Source organism: Biomphalaria glabrata, chromosome 1 (genome assembly GCF_947242115.1).
Source record: "Biomphalaria glabrata chromosome 1, xgBioGlab47.1, whole genome shotgun sequence".
Lineage (NCBI taxonomy): Eukaryota > Metazoa > Mollusca > Gastropoda > Planorbidae > Biomphalaria > Biomphalaria glabrata.
In genome coordinates, this window is record NC_074711.1 from 24,583,703 (window position 1) to 24,595,994 (window position 12,292).

Genomic DNA, 12,292 nt, shown 5'->3' on the forward strand with positions numbered 1-12,292 from the left:
ATGCGGATAGATCTGCCTGTTGGCTGTTACATCCAACTTATTTATACTTGAGTAGTCTATTTTCCTTTTCCGAAAATAGAACCAGTTGCAGATTTTCACCTCAAAGCGGCTCGCATGTCAGTAAAAATAGAAACTCTGGAGTTATTTTGGTTCAATTCATGGATTTATGCGGGTGAGACGATTTCTATTTTGGCTGCTATATTTGTATTAACTACATTTTGATAGTGAAGGGCAAGTGTAACCCGAAGTTCTCGTTTTGTCTTGAAGATGCCGACACATCTTAACTTATGGACGTAACTTATAGAATCTAGGATTGAGTTCTCTAGTCTAGATTCTAATCTAAATCTATATAGAGTATTATAGAGAAACTAGATTTTTTATTAAATTCCAACCAGATGTCCTAGACTAGGCCTATACATCTAGAATATTTCTAGAATAAGCCTACTCTGGAAGCGTTTCAAATTTTAAAATAATCGTCATTTAGATCGAAAGCTAGACAAATAATTAAGTCTATAGACTATAGATTTACACTTTAAAAAAACTTCAGCAGATTTTAATGTTTGTGTTGACATGTTTCTAATATTCAATATGGGATTATTTGATCATGGAAAGTTGCTTAATTCGGTTGATGTTAGTTGGTTTGTTTTTCTACAGTCGTCAGTATCATTGCTACAGTAGATGTATTTGTGTAAATCTTGTTAGTCTATGCTAAAAACAATATAGAAAATATAGAACATATCTATCAAGTTAGATATGCAATAGTAATTTCAGATTTGTAAATTCACATTTTTTATATTTTATCTAGGCGTATTAATTTCTATATTAAGTCTACGATAAAGGTAATTTATTACTATTACTTTTATCATTATTTTACAGATCAATTGGTACAAGTTCTTAACGGTTCAGTCTAGACTGAAATCGACAAATAGAATTGATTGTAAAATTTGCTTCTTCTTACTAAGAGAAATAACATAAAGAAATCTCTTATTACATAACCAAGCTTCAAACAGAATCAAAATAGATTTGCGGTATTCTGTTTTTTACTATTTAAAGGCCTAGACAACCAACATCTCAATCATCATATTTTGGCAACATTATGAAGGTAAGTGATTGCAACATATCTGGTTTTGACCACTCTTTTGTTCCATGAGTCAAATTTAAACAAAAATAACTATGGCAAACGTATTACAAAAGAAACATTACTATTGACTATTACTAAATACTATTACAGTACAGTATTAGAATCATCTAAAGATCTAGACATAGAATCTATAATTTTGATTTTTAATTTATTTTAGATTTAGATACTGCTATAGAGGGTCTAGAATTAGATCTACTCATGATCTAGATCTGGTAGGCCTAGTGACTATCCATATAATTAATAATAAAATTAATTAATTAATATATTATTTATTATTTATACTAATTTATAGTATTAAAAATAATAATAATAATAACTAAATAAGTATTACTCAGTTTCATTACTTATTTACTATTATAAATATTATTATAAGTTTAAATATAAGTAACTAGATTAGATCTAGATCTATCATCTAGTCACTAGTGAGTAGTCATGTAGTCAGTTAGATTAGTTAGTGTAACTTAGACTTTAGTGTCTTTAGAGTTAGTACTCTTAGTCTTAGTCTTCTTAGTCACAGTCTGAGTCTTACTACTCTTAACTCTTAGTAGTCTTAGTTTAGTTATAGTAAACTTTACTTATTAAATATTATTATACTCAAATTATAGTACTATATTATTATATTATATATAGGGTATAGCCATCCCATAGGGCTATGGTATTAGACTATAATTTTAAATTTATAGTAGTGATAGACGCCTGGCCATCCCATAGGGCTAGGGTATTAGACTATAATTTTAAATTTATAGTAGTGATAGACGCCTGGCTATAGTGGCTATAGGATTACTATAATACTATATTCAATATATTGGCTAAAGATATGGAATAGTGATATTCTGGATCTAATAATTAAAAAAACAGTAAAGTTCCCCTTTCAGATCTTGTGGTCTATAGGACAGATGATGTAAAGGTCATCAGTTTCTGTGGCCTATGGTTAATGAGGGTGTTATGTGGCCAGCACAATGACCAACCACATTTACTTTTCCCCAACTAATGTCAGATACCCATTAGAGCTGGGTGGACTCAGAGGCACCCGAAGATCTCGAAATTAAAAATCCCAGGATTCAAATCCCTGACCCTGGTTCGGAAGCAAAGTGCTTTACTGCTCAGCCACAGCACCTCTAATAATAGTATTAGTAAAAAGTTTCTAATTCTACCAGATTCTGTTTCAATTTCTAGTAAAATAAATAAGCTGAAGGGGTGTGAGTTGAGGTGGTCTATTTCTATATATAGATTATCTAGATCTGGCTAGACAGATGAGTAATAGTAGTAAATTTATATCTATATCTAATTATAGTCTTAATAGAGTGTACAGAGTCAAGCAGAGACTAGATTAGGTTACATTAGACATTAGATCAGTCTAAATAAAGATCTAAATAATGTAATATAGATCTAGATCTAGGCTGATCTAGTTTCTAGATCTAGGGCTTAGATAAGATCTTGTCTAGATATATTCTAGTAATCTATCTAGATCTATTTCAAGAAATCTAGATTCTAGAGTACTCTTTTCGTTAGATCTAGACTATAACATGTGAAGTACTAATTATAGAGTGTGGTTGAGAGGCTAAGTACGCTTGAACCTTGCTTGGCTTGGCTACCCTATAAAAGGGGCTTGAGGTGGGAGTTTTGTTTACTGAGTGCCTAAAGGAAACATGGAAAACCTTCTCCCAGATACCCTTCCCCACCACTGGTCCACAAATGAGATTGGACCATAGCGCTTTGAGTATGCTATAAGCATGAAAGTATTGCTATATAAAATCTATAATTTTATTTTATAAGTACATCTAGTTCAGTCTCAGTGTAACAAACAAGATATATCATCTATTATCATAATAGACTTCCAGACCAGCAGATGTGTTGCAGGTTTTTGAGCCAGATTTAATCAAATTGATATATAAGGCCCCAACCCTCAATTTTTTTTAGCTTTCAGTTTTGATCTTTATTAACTTCCCTAAGAAAATGTGTTCAAATTCCTTTTAATAAAATACCCCTTTGTGATCAATAATGCAGCTGATGTAAAGGTTATCTATTTCTATGGCCAACAGTTAACAAACATGTCATGTGGCCAACACACCTACCAACCATCTTTTCTTTCCCCAACTCATGCCAGATACCCATTGAGTTAGGTGGACTCATTGGCATCTTAAAAATCCAGAAGTTCAAAATCCCATTCTTCACTCCCAAGACCCCTTGGTTCAGAAGCCAAGCACTTTACCACTCAGCCAACTTGTCCCCAATTTAAAAATAAAAATTTTCTATTTAATTCCAATTATACTTTTCATAGTAGCAATAAGTGTTATTATCTATAAGGAAATTTGTTTGATTGTTCTGTATTGCAAAGAGCATTGGACATTATATGAAATATTAATATACAAATGCAATAATTATATTTATTCATAATTTTGTTCACCTACATTTCAATAAACAATATTAATGTTCCCCTTTCGCACCTTGCGATCCATAAGGCAGAGGATGCAAAGGTGATCTGTTTCTGTGGTCCACTGTTAATTAGGGTGTCATGTGTCAAGTACAACGACAAACCATTTTTTTCCCCAACTTATGTCATGTACCCATCAGAGCTAGGATTCAAAGGATTCCAGGATTCAAACCCGGGACTTCTAATTCAGAAGCCAAGCTCTTTATCACTCAGCTACCTTGCCTCCTAAACAATATGTAAGATATATTCTGATGCTTTATCTTAATTCACTCCTCATATGCTTATTCTTGTTTTTTCATGTATGTAATTAGGGCAGTAATAGAAATTGGTTAAAATATAAGTTGTCTTTTTCCACCCATATCATTTAGATGTGTGTGACAAGGTTGAGCATAAATAAAGATAGTAATACGAACAAAATTTAGCAATTTCAAAAGTTAATAAGATCTATATAGGCTACAAAAAGGTTTTGGATGTTTATTTCCACCTCACTACCTAGTAAAGGTGTTCAAGTATTTCTTTGATAGTTCCAATATATTTTAATTGGGTTATCCTAACAATCAGACTGCTGCTGAATTTTAATTTTAAATAACCTCAGGGGAACACATGATCTCTCTAGATAAGTGAAACATTGTTCTTAATTGTATTGTATTGTAACATAAAAGTTTGAAGAATTTTGTTTTTGTTAAGGGTTGGGCAAAATAAATGGGTCCAATGCTATAATGATGCATTTGGAATATTCAGAGAAGAAACCTTAAAAACAATAGGACTATTATCAACTCAGTTTTAGCCAATTTGAAATATAAAATAATGATAGTTGCTACCAAATGCTACTAATAAGTTTTGTGACATTGATATTTCTTATAAATTTTGTGCAAATATCTTTCTTTCTGTTATAGGACATAATCATAAGTGCTAATGGCAGTAATGGAATGGAAACTTAAAACATGCAACAAATTTGTCATTTATTGACTAAATGTGATTTCTCAAAATTATTTCATTAATTTGATTACTTAATATATTAGCACAAACATGTTTGTCTTTGTGGGGCCAACGTTTCAGTTAGTTTTTGGTGTAGTATTTTTTATATTTCACCCTCCCCCCCAATAAAATACACTATTAAAAAGCCATTTTAAATCTCTTCTGTAATAGCAGTACCTTTGAGTATCTAGATTAGACCTTACTATTTATAGGGCATAGTTCAGTTCTAGAAAGTGACACAACTCTAAATTTTGCATTTGTTTGATGTCTGATTTTAAAATCTTCTTCTCAGAAGAGCCCTTTGCTTTCCTTGTCTTATCAGGGACAGCGGATGTGGTTAAGGTGGAACACTTCTGTGTGACCATACCTCTTGATCTCTTTATCCACTGGTCCTCTTGTGATAAAGGGAGGGAGGGGTAACACTGCTGCCCAATCAGATGTTGACTTGAGTCTAAGGAAACTCAGATTGAGTTCTAACATTATTTTGGTACTGTATTAAGTAATTAATAAATAAATACATTTCGATTTTGACTTCTTTAATCTTTTGTTGGTCAAATATTAACACTGATTTTAATTCATGTTCATATCTTATCTTATTCATCTACCGACATCATACAATCTTTTAAAAGTACTAAAATATTGGTTTAGATATAAAAGTCCAACAGTTTCCAAGTTGCAGACTTCTAAGATATAAACATAGGCCTTCTATTCTTACCTTACTTTTTTATTGTTTTATTGAGCTTAAAGTCATACTAACACACACATTTTTATTAATTTTTTTAGATAAATATGGACAGATTGACCAATACTTGCAGATTTTGATTTTCTTTTTTTTTTCATAATGTCGACAATTTCGTGAATTTTTAGACCATTTTATATCAGAGAAACGCTCACATTCATCCTAACTGGTCAATACCTTTAAAATAACAATGTGAAATAGTGTAAAATAAAAATCTTGTTGCCAACAGTGGATTTTCCTAAAAGTTACCAAGAAAAGTAAACAAGCCACACCCCGCAGAAAATACTAAACCAACTACTGATTCTCCTGATTAATTTATAATTAAAAATGTACTACAAGTATGTATTGTACTACATGATGACTATTTTTAATTTATCATTACTACATATTAGAACATTACGAGTTTGTCTTTTGAATGTGTATGGGAAAGCATATTTTAGCATATGTAATATCATAGTTAAAACTGCATTAAAAATGTGCGGGGGATTGTCGAGAATCTTAGATGAGGTATCGTAGTAACACTGGCGAATTACTGGGGCATCCTGTGGATATAATAGGTATTTAACTAGCAATATTTACTTACATACAGTTTAAACTAAAGCTTTTATATAAAGCTTACATTAAAGCTGAAATGACGTTTTAACAGTTAAGCTTTTTTAAAACAGTCAATTTTTAATTTACTTTGAGAAATAGTTCACATAACTAAACACATTCAGTTTTATTTGTTGTTTAAAACTAATTTAAAAAAACATCAAAGGCTTGCTATTAGTGGCATGCTAATTGTTATCTGATCATGGTTCGTTACAATGGCTGGCTTATCTAGATGTGCTAACATTGGACTCTTGATGAATTCCCTTCGTTATTCCCTTCAAGAGAAGTATCGACCGCTCAGCCAATCAGCACGAGGGCCAAAACATCCAGACTAATACAATGGTTGAGAGACTTAGTTGGCCTTCGGGGAAATTTATATGCATAGATTTCTAACAAGAAAAAAAAAGGCTTCGTGACTTGAGGGGCTCTTCAATAGGTGCATTTACTAGATTGGATTAGCCATGTAGACATGTTGCGTTGGAGTACAGAAGAGGTCTGAGTTTGGGGGGGGGTGTATTTGAAACGCTCTGCATCATGTACTGGCATGAATGATAGTTTAAGAAAAAGGGGGAGGGTCAATGTGATCGTTATAACTAGTCTTGGAAAAGATTTTCACGGAATATTGCAGACTCAATAAAATGACTATCAGGGCCAACTAAGCTGTAAATGGTGATGGGTTTAACTGGCCATATAACATCCTCGTGGTTTCGCTGAACACATGACATGCATGTTGTTTAGCTGACCATATGACATGCATGTTGTTTAGCTGACCATATGACATGCATGCTGTTTAGATGACCATATGACATGCATGTTGTTTAGCTGACCATATGACATGCATGTTGCTTAGCTGACCATATGACATGCATGTTGCTTAGCTGACCACTTGACATGCATGTTGTTTAGCTGACCTTATGATATGCATGTTGTTTAGCTGACCACATGATATGCATGTTGTTTAGCTGATCATATGATATGCATGTTTTTTAGCTGACCATATGACATGCATTTTGCTTAGCTGACCATATGACATGCATGCTGTTTAGATGACCATATGACATGCATGTTGTTTAGCTGACCATATGACATGCATGTTGCTTAGCTGACCATATGACATGCATGTTGCTTAGCTGACCACTTGACATGCATGTTGTTTAGCTGACCATATGATATGCATGTTGTTTAGCTGACCACATGATATGCATGTTGTTTAGCTGACCACATGACATGCATGTTGTTTAGCTGACAATATGACATCCTCGTGGTTTCGCTGAACACATGACATGCATGTTGTTTAGCTGACCATATGACATGCATGTTGTTTAGCTGACCATGTGACATGCATGTTGTTTAGCTGACCATATGACATGCATGTTGTTTAGCTGACCATATGACATGCATGTTGTTTAGCTGACCATATGACATGCATGTTGTTTAGCTGACCACATGACATGCATGTTGTTTAGCTGACCATATAACATGCATGTTGTTTAGCTGACCACATGACATGCATGTTGTTTAGCTGACAATATGACATCCTCGTGGTTTCGCTGAACACATGACATGCATGTTGTTTAGCTGACCATATGACATGCATGTTGTTTAGCTGACCATGTGACATGCATGTTGTTTAGCTGACCATATGACATGCATGTTGTTTAGCTGACCATATGACATGCATGTTGTTTGGGCTGACCATATGACATGCATGTTGTTTAGCTGACCACATGACATGCATGTTGTTTAGCTGACCATATAACATGCATGTTGTTTAGCTGACCATATGACATGCATGCTGTTTAGCTGACCATATGACATGCATGTTGTTTAGCTGACCATATGACATGCATGTTGTTTAGCTGACCATATGACATGCATGTTGTTTAGCTGACCATATGACATGCATGTTGTTTAGCTGACCATATGACATGCATGCTGTTTAGCTGACCATATAACATGCATGTTGTTTAGCTGATCTAGCTGACCATGTGACATGCACGTTAAGATATTGAACAGAAAAACCGGTGAATTTAGACTGTTGGAAAATAAAAATAATAAATCCTTTATTTACACTGAAACCACTAATTTTTTAGCCTTACAAGAAATGAAAGTAAAATTTCTCCATTCTCTCTCTTTTGTTAGTGTCTTTCAATATCTTAAATCAATCAGTCGAGACAATGTCTTGGGTTTAAATACATCTGAACTCTCATCTACCCATTCATTGTAGTCTTTTCTTGTCATTTAGATACAAAATGAAAACTTGTATTTATAGTGAAAGAGAACATATTTAAAACGTGATGATTTATAGTGACTCTTCCTAGCTTTGTATTGAGATTCAATTTTCCATTACTTTGATTCAATATAGTTTTATCAAAACATGATTGTTCTCTTCGATTGAAATATCTTCTTTTTGAAGGAATTTCTGCAATTTATCAAATAATTTATAGGATTTCACTAAATAAAATTTTATAGTTTTTTTTTGTTTTATTTTCAAGGGGAAAATATTCAACGCGCATTTCATTTTTGAAATCATAAAAATCTAATAATGAACTTGAATTGATTGTGTCTTGCTATGGAAGTCATTACGTTGTCTGTTTCTCGCGAGCCACAGTGTGTCATTCTAAGTTTCCTCAACATTTCAGTTCAAAAACATTTTTATTTCCAAGGGCCAGGGTGCTGAGCGTTGTCTGACTTGGTCCAGGTCTTTTTAGTCTCAGCCTTGTACACAACAGACCTTTACTTCGTTCTAAAAGATAAAAAATGACCTGTCAGAGAAAGGTACGGTTGCGTTACACATAGGCTGACGTGTACTTCCTCCCTTCTAGCCAGGCTTCTTACCTTTTATTCGGTTTTTGTTTTTCCACAATTTTATGTAACACAGCGGGGCAAGGCTTCTTACAGCTCTTTATTTCAAGCTGGTTTTTTTTTTAGATAATATTCGCTCATTATTACATGTAGAAATAACTCATGTGTTGGTCGGGTGACTCGAAGTGCCGGTCTGTTTAAAACAAAAACATGTTTTGTATTGCTGTTAGAACAAACAATTCAAATAAACGTCATTGTTAGTTACTGAAACAAACAACAAAAATTCAACGTAATTGAGTTGAATAGGTAGATCTGCGAGCGCGATTACAGTATATACTGTTTTCAAATTAATTTTACTTTGTTCAACCGTTAAGGCAACAAAAGTGTAACCTCTTGATTTTGTGCTGTTTGACTCGCACACTTGGCGATGACCGTCCATGCATTGATGTTGTTTATCCGTCGTTTCTTTTGCTAACCTCTTCTTTTTTAAGGATCGTTTTTTTTTTAATTGGAAGTCCCGAGAGTCTTATCATCTTATGACTGGACAATCACCCGATTTTTTTTTTTTTTTTTCAATTATCAGGAAGTCATCAAATGGGATATTCATTCTTTAAATGTTGGTATGTACCAAAAAGTAGAAAGAGTTTTTTTTTTTCCTTTTCGTAAACTAAATATGTACCAACTAATGAGACCGGTTAAAATAAATATTTTTGAAAGGTTAAATCTCTATATGAACTGTAGTGTCATTAGGGGATTACGTGAAGCATACATTATGAATGCCATTACATGGGAAAAGATTTCGTACTTAAGAAGCTTAGAATTAGATGTCCGACGTTAAGAGTCCACTGTTTTACTCATAGCTTCAAGTGTCCACTGTTTCTCTCATAGCTTCAGGTGTCCACTGTTTCTCTCATAGCTTCAGGTGTCCGCTGTTTCACTCATAGCTTCAAGTGTCCGCTGTTTCACTCATAGCTTCAAGTGTCCACTGTTTCACTCATAGCTTCAAGTGTCGACTGTTTCACTCATAGCTTCAAGTGTCCGCTGTTTCACTCATAGCTTCAAGTGTCAACTGTTTCACTCATAGCTTCAAGTGTCGACTGTTTTACTCATAGCTTCAAGTTTCCGCTGTTTCACTCATAGCTTCCAAACTTGTTTTAGGTCTAGTTGTAATTTCTCTATGATTCCATTTTGCATTTGTTCTTTGTGCATTGGTTCATTCCGCATTGGTACATTTTGCATTGGTTCATTCTGCATTGATTCATTCCGCATTGGTTCGCTTTGCATTGGTTCATTCTGTGGTTGAAATTTAGATGATACATTTAATGTGGCCGTCCACCATATGGGACTATAAGGTTTTGAATTTAGCACAACCACCGTTTTTTCTGGGAAATGGTGATCCGATGGTTAACCAGATAAGCTGCAAAGTCGGTGGAGGCTGACATTTCTTTTCCTTGCTTTCTGGACATCATTGTATCCAATATGCTCTACCATTCGTTGAAGGGAATAATGTTGGTTAGTTGTTGTTCTGGTCAAACGATTTCGTCAATGTTTAGCTAAGAAAAATAGAATCAACTTCGTGGTCTAGTTCTCCAAAGCAGAACACCACCTTAAAATGATGTTTTGAGAAGCACTGAATCATTTACACTTACTAAGTCTTATAGTAATAACCAATAAACTTATTTCGATGACAATGTCTGTATTTGCATAAATTCCCATTAAAAAAATGTTTGGGAATCCCTGAACATAAGTAAGTACTCATTGAATACAACAAAGAATGTTTCGTGTCGATCGCTGTGGTATCCAAAGTAAACCATTCACTCGAACGAAGCCAGCGGCAAATAGGGGAACGGCCATTAAATAGTGATCAGGGTTTATGGAGTCTAGGTGTGTGGGAGAGACGGCGATTGTCGGCCTTGACTCCGGCTCTCCAGCCACGGTAGTGTTGTCGGACCATGATCGATAAATCGATTGTTATCGACATGTTCGGGCTGAACGTCAAATATCGGTATCTGTCATTGGTATCGGGTTATTTGTTGTCGCAGGCTTTGATTGATTTTGTTTTAATTGTTGTATGCAGTGCCTTCCCCCTAGACTTGATAGAGCAATCGATACACGTTTTTTTTCATCTTATCTATTTGCACAATTATCTCCAGTTTTTCGTCTAGACGTTTTCAATCATTTTATTAAAATGTGTTTCTATGCAATCAGTCGTGTCCACCACTAATATCATTGCGACCTCATTAGCATGGGGTTTCTCAGAATTGAAGTTATATGGAATCCCAATTATCACTCATATATATATATATATATATATATATATATATATATATATATATATATATATATATATATATATATATATATATATATATATATATATATATATATATATATATTATATTATAGGTCACCCTAACTATCACTCAACTAGATCATTGTAGTTATAGATAGCCCCTACTATCGCTCAACATCATTGAATTTATAGGTAATCCCAACTATCACTCAATAAGGTCATTGAATGTTGTTTGTGTAAGTTTTAGATGTTCATTTCTAATGAAGATTTTTTCTTTTTCATTCCCACTTCTCCGGCAAGCAGGATTCAAACTCTGAACGTAGTGATGACAGCCCGACGCTTTTACCACCACAACATTCACAATAACAGTTCTCTTTAGGATACCATTGCCTTGGGTATTCTTTCTCTTTGGGGACTGCGCTTGTACGTTTGCGTAGACCCTACCCGTGTTTCTAACCTTTTGACTGGAGGCCCTTGTTATGGAGTGTGTGTGTGACGGTGGGAAGAGGATAGAGATTGTTTGTGAATGATGCAACATAGGTGGCTTGGTCGTCATTTGGTCATAGGACTCCAGAACGTCACGTGAGACTGAAAAGTTATGTTATTGTAGTGAGTTAGATTTTGTTAAAGAATATTATTACTCAAGTCTACTACATTTATTTCATTTTATAACAAGTTGATTTTGTCTATATTATAATATTTAGTATTGTTCAAAAGGAAGTTATTCAAGTTATTTGAAGTTATAATATTTAAGACATATTACGCCTACAACGGTTTAGTTGTACCAGCAGTTTGGTGCTACAATCAACGACCGGTAATAACATCCATCCATCCCCCAAAGAGTATAATTACATTTGCGACCCACTTTGGGAGTCTTGAGTGTGCTGTAAGAAACCAAAATGGGGTCCAGAGAATCACAGCGCGCCCCTTAGACGCGCTGCACAGGTTGAGTAACGATACTCTAGACTCTATTGATCAATGAATTTTATTTTACGCAACACTTGATAGCATTTAATTTATGAAGTGTGGCTGCTGTTAAACACAACAGGATCAGTGGAAGCTTATGTCTACACTATATATAGTTTGTCATTGAGCTTCTCTAGTTCACAGAAATTCTAGGATACTATCACATGGTAGTCTCAGCTCTTAGTCTCATTTTTTAAAGACTCATCTAGTCACAAAGTCTCCTCCCTCAATGTCTACTGTAGATGCAGTAGACAAATGCCTTTGAAGGTTGTTTTTTTTCTTCAAAGATAACTCTAGTTGCAGTAGACAAATACCTTTGAAAGTTTTGTTTTTCAAAGATAACTC

The 12,292-nt window shown here is 34.2% G+C and overlaps 1 protein-coding gene across 7 annotated transcripts in view; it reads left to right on the forward strand.

Annotated features, from left to right (window-relative positions):
• The first annotated feature begins 25 nt into the window (after positions 1–25).
• LOC106074254 (myocyte-specific enhancer factor 2A-like) overlaps positions 26–12,292 on the forward strand; it is a 94,050-nt gene continuing 81,783 nt past the window's right edge. For 2 of the 7 annotated variants that reach the window (XM_056029466.1, XM_056029448.1), the window contains exons 1-2: positions 26–172; positions 877–1,102. The gene's annotated coding sequence lies outside the window, so the exon portion shown is untranslated. Of the gene's footprint in view, positions 173–239; positions 294–331; positions 631–876; positions 1,103–3,566; positions 3,812–12,292 lie in introns of those variants that run through there. The other 5 variants (XM_056029506.1, XM_056029485.1, XM_056029529.1 and 2 more) reach the window with 4 other exon arrangements.